This window comes from Chrysochloris asiatica, unplaced genomic scaffold, assembly GCF_000296735.1.
Source record: "Chrysochloris asiatica unplaced genomic scaffold, ChrAsi1.0 scaffold00182, whole genome shotgun sequence".
Taxonomy (NCBI): Eukaryota; Metazoa; Chordata; class Mammalia; order Afrosoricida; family Chrysochloridae; genus Chrysochloris; species Chrysochloris asiatica.
The window spans coordinates 117869-123370 of record NW_006408700.1 but is presented as its reverse complement, the minus strand read 5'-3'; the positions used below and the strand labels follow the sequence as shown (position 1 = coordinate 123370).

The 5502-nt window shown below is 44.4% G+C and overlaps 1 pseudogene; it reads right to left on the bottom strand.

Moving 5' to 3' along the window:
- Nucleotides 1–4183: 4183 nt before the first annotated feature.
- LOC102832943 lies at nucleotides 4184–4823 on the bottom strand (annotated as a pseudogene).
- Between the last annotated feature and the right edge of the window lie 679 nt (nucleotides 4824–5502).

The window sequence follows — 5502 nt, the reverse complement described above, 5'->3', positions numbered from 1 at the left end:
CCAAAAGAAAATCACCAAGACAGCATAATCAAACTTTTTAGAATCAAAGACAAGGAAAGAATCCTGAGAGCAGCTCAGGAAAAACCAAACATTACTTACAAAGTAGAACCAATAAGACTAAGCTCTGATTTCTCAGCTTCCCATGTAGGCAAGAAGACAATGGGGTGACATGCACAAAACTCTGAAAGAAAAAAAAGATTGCCAACCAGGAATCATGTCCCCAGCAAAGCTGTCCCTCAAATACAAAGGTAAAACAAGGAAATTTCCTGATAAACAGAAATTAAATGAATTATTCCTGTGTTAGATGATAAACACATGTTATCATGGATGACAGGGAAGGCAATATACAATAAGAGAGAGGTTGGTGGTGGTGGGTGGTGGTTATGTGCCATGGAGTCAGTTCCAACTCATAGCGACCCTGCACGGGGTTTCCAAGGCTGTAAATCTTTATAGGAGCAGAAAGCCTCATCTTTCTCCTGCGGAATAGCTGGTAGTTTCGAACTGCTGACCTTGAGGCTTGCAGCCCGATTCGTAACCACTACGCTACCAGAGCTCCAAGAGGGAGGTTAGCAGAAGAAAAATGAAGGTAGTGGGAGACACAGGTAGGAATGCAGTAGTTAAAATGAATAGAGATGTATACTGTTGCCTGTTGTTACAAGGAAGGGGTTGCAACCACATAATGAAGCAAAGTATATCATTTTTTAAATGTAAAACTGATGATCTGCTCTGTAAACTTTAACTCAATTCACAGCAAAATTTTAAAGAATAAAGACATCTTGCATTAGCCAAATCTACTGCAAAAGACCTCTTTAAAGATCAAAGATGTCAGTTTGAAAACTAAGGTGTGTCTGACACAAGCCATGGCATTTTTGATCACCTCACATACATGCTGGTTTAGTCTGAACTCTCTAGAGAAGTCAAACCAGTGAAGCTAGAGAGGTTTATTTCAAAGAAATGGCTCACACAAATTGTAGAGATGATCAGTCCCAAGTCCGTTGGTTAGATGTCAGGCTGGAGCCCTCTGATTCATACAGCTTCAGGGCCGATGGACCAAGATCAGCAGGTCAAACATCAGGCAGCTGGCAGATTTGGCAGATCCGGCAGGTAAGGAAACAGGCTGCTGACTCCCAGGATGTACAGCTAATAGAACAGGCCACTGGTTCAAGGAACCGGCAGCCAGAGGATTATCCAGAGTCAAGATCAAATCCAGCAGAGACCCAACAAGCTTTTAAGGTCAGCGGTTCGAAACTACCAGCCGCTCCGCGGGAGAAAGATGAGGCTTTCTACTCCCGTAAAGATTTACACCCTCAGAAACCCTGTACAGGGTCGCTATGGGTCGGACCCGACTCGATGGCACTCAACAACAAAGGAGCTCTGGTAGCGTAGTGGTTATGAATCGGGCTGCGAACCTTAAGGCCAGCAGTTCGAAACTACCAGCTGCTCCGCGGGAGAAAGATGAGGCTTTCTGCTCCCGTAAAGATTTACAGCCTCGGAAACCCTGTACAGGGTCGCTATGGGTCGGAACCGACTTGACGGCACTTAGCAACAACAACTAATAAATGGGAAGCAAGCCCCGATGAAGCTTCCTTTCTTGGGGATAACTACATTTCAACAGCCAAGCCACTGGGAGTCCTGCTACAGGCAAGTTGACACAAAATTTTAGCTATCACACGTGCAAAAACTGGACAATGTATGAAGATGAGTCTAAAATCTTCCACACTCTGGCTGTAGAGTTTATTTTAATTAACTCTTAGAAAAGGCAAATACATCATATTTTGACATAATCGTCTTGGTTTTTAGTACACTTTGTCCTCTGTCAATAAGCTTTCTTATCCCCTTATTTTCCCTTATGTTGTAGGCTGAGCTGTGAGCCACGAATGCACTGCTGTTGCCATTTTTTATCAGAGGTGAATCTTTGTTCTCGAAGGGCTGCTTTCAGGGGACTAAATGGGAAAGTCTGATGCAGCAAGATCAAGACTATAGAGAGGATTCTTTGACACCTCAAAACAAAACTTTTGCAAAATGTCAACCGTGTGGGCAGAGGTGTGGGAACATGCATTGTCATGCAAGATCACAACACCCTTGGATAGCAGTCTTCTGCATTTAATCTGAAGTTTAGGCCTCAGTTTTTCAGTGAGCACTGTTGATGAACCCTTTTTCTTGATAGTATTCCAATACCAGCCCTTGAGAATCCCAGAAAACTGTAAGCATCAGTTTTCCAGCTGATGGTTGAGTTTTGAACTTTTTTTTGGTTGGACATTTACTTTCAGGCTCATTATGATGAATCCATATCTTGTCACCAGTAGTGATTCTTTTATTTTTTAGCAGTATGACACATGTTTACTTTAAATTCCAGATAATAACATCAAGCCACGAAGGAAGACACACCTGAAGAACCAGGTGCAGCCCTAGACATTTAGTTCCACAGGTTTGTACCTCGGGCAGCTACTATTGGCTCAGGAGGAGCTTGTAGACTGTACTCTCTCGGTGCTAATGTCCCTCCACATCCCGCCCCCACCCCACAAAAAGAGTCTGTTCCTAACATTTCTAGTTGACTTCTAGAACAGGAGGCATTTAATTTTAATCTAAAATTAAATTCCAGCTATGTTACTGAAAATGGTATTTTAATGACCTATGTATGAGGAATTTACTTAGTTGCGCATTTCTATCTAGGACAACTGCCATGACTGAGGCAGGACAGACATACAGTTTACACACAATCACAGGGGAGTGGTACAGGACCTACGAGGCAAGCAGACTGTTGTTTTTACTTGGCATGAGCCTGGGAAGATATAGGCTGAACTACTGTAATCAGCAGCCATCCAGCCACCAAATGCAGACCAATATCAAGGATAACTTTCAGAACAGAGTTAAATCTTGTAACATGGTTTGAGCACTTATATCAACCCCTACCTGAGGCCCCACTATACTGGCCTTCCATGGATGTGTGTACAAAAATAATGTTTACATTTTCTTGAGTTAGGATGGATATCGTGCAAACAAAAGAGATCTTTCACTGAACAGTTTCACAAAAAGAACTTGGAGGAAGTGGCAAAATGCCAAGTGTAAGTTGTCTGTATTTCTTCTTTATGGAATCCACTTTCCTTCCTAGAGAGAAATCATACAGTCGGAGGTATTCCAATATAATAAGCTCCCTCCTTGTGTCTTTATGTCCTGAGATTCTATGTCCATGTATTGAGATTTGGTACCTTCACACACTGGTTAGATTTTTCTCCCTGAGATCATCAGGCTATGCCTTTGGCCACAGAATCTCTATCCCTATCAAAAGTCAGGAGAAAATAGAGGCAACAGAAAGTCCTTAGGGTGGTGTCAGAGGTAGGCAACTTAGGTAGATTTCCTAAGAAAAAGGTACAGAGTTAACCAAGTCATTAAAACAAGTCTCCCTAATGGTGAATTATTATCCCTTCAACATGACCAAACACTCAGAAGGGAAATTCCTTTCAGTGCATACAAAGGCACTGTATCACGATGTAAGGCACAAAGCACCTTTTGCTAGCTGCCAGGACCATCTCGATGGTCACTGCAGAGCTAGAGAGCAGGGGCAGACTTTATCTAGTGGCATACTGGAAAGGCGGAAACCGGGACATGGATGATAAGGAAAAGTGGTCATCCCACTATGTGCCCAGCCAGGCCTGAAATGTTCTTCAACGTGGTTTGACACCTTAATAGGGACAAATCAGAACCCAGCCTGACCTAGCCAACAGAGCAGTAGGCAAAGGGCCACCAGCGTGAGTCCTTCAGCCCCAGGGCACGGAGAGCAGCTCTGACTGGATGCAGCTTCCATCAGTAAGAAATCACATTCTGGCAAGGAGCCAGCTTGCCCTGAGTGGTCATTCTTGGCATTTGTATTCATCCCCCACCCATCCATCCCCTCAAAATGGTACAATGGAATGTTTGTGTTCCCTATGGAAGACTTCCCTTTTTTAAAAATAAACAAGCACAGGTTTCCCTAATCCTACCCATATTCAATAATGGTCCTTAGGTGGGGCAAGCAGGGAAGGAAGCCCAAGGGCAAGCCAGGCGGCCGCCCTGGGTCACACACAGTCAGGGGGGACATGCTGTGGAGCAGGCCGGCTCTGAAGACAAAGGGAGAGCTAGACATCAGTGGGTCTTGGTACTTCCAGAGACATCCGTCCACAGACACTGAGGCCCAGGCCTTTCCTTAGGTTTTCTTGAGGTACTTGTGACAGACTTTGGCCATGTCCTTCAGGAAGTTAGAGACTCCGTTCTTGGCGGCCCAGTTAATGAGCCATGACGGAATCTGGCCACCCGGGTTATCAAAGTAATACATGAAGACTTTGCTCCCCTTGTTGCCATCACTCTCAATGGCCAGACTCTGTAGCGCTTCACCGGATCACGCCGGATTTCTCAGCTAACTGAGGCACGGAGGTGCTGTGGGCCAGGATCACATAGACCTTCTGCCCTTCCAACTCCAGCTCTTGCCGCTGCCGCACATAGACATAATCTCTGTTGGACATGGGGAAAGGGTACTTCACTTCCCAGTAGATGACGGTCTCACCATTGCATTCTTTTTCATAGAGTTCTTTAACATACTGGTCCCACTTTTTTCGGTAGTCTAAGTCCATATAGACATCTGCAAGTAGAGCTGGTGGACAATCCTCCAGGACACCAAAGACTTTATACTCATATAGCCCAGACTGCTGGTCCAGCAGCCGGTAGATACTGATGCCCAAAGTCTTAATCAGCAACTGCCAGTCGGCCCCGGCCAGCGCAGGTTGCTGGAGCTCGGCGCAGGCCTCCCGGAACTGTAGCTCCGAGAAGCCAACCGCTGCACGATCCATTCTTCCGCAGCCGTGGCTCCTCTCAGTAGTGATTCTTTTAAAGAAACTTTGCCTTCCTTCGAATATTGGTCCAAATTTTGTTTGCAGATGTCCAAACGCTTCTGTTTTTGCTATTCCATGAATTGTTTCAGTACCCATCTTGCACAAACTTTTTGAAACCCAAGTCTGTGAGGATTATTTCATAGGCAGAGCCATGGCTTATTTACAAATGATTTGCCACATAATCCACTGTCATATGTCTGTTTGTCAGGTGGATGATACTCAATGTTGTCATCAGCCATGGATGTGGATAGGCATTTTAATATAACCAGAGTGTAGATAATTTTTGATGCACCCTCATATAATGAAGAGTGGAGAAGAATCAATGCATTTGAGTTGTGTTGGTGAGGAATATTGAAAGTACTATGCTGGCCAGAGAAATGACCACGTCTGTTTTCTGAGAAGTATGGCTGTATAGTCTTAGAAGTGATGATGGTGAAACTATTTTTCATATTTCAGGCATATTGTCAAGAAGAACCAATCCCTAGAGAAGGACAACATACTTGGTAAAGTGGAGGATCAATAAAGCAGAGGAAGACCCCCAACAGATGGACTAACACAGTGACAGCAACAATGGGCTCAAACATAACAACAGTTGTAAGGATGGCTCAAGATCTGGAAGTGTTTCATTCTGTTGTAT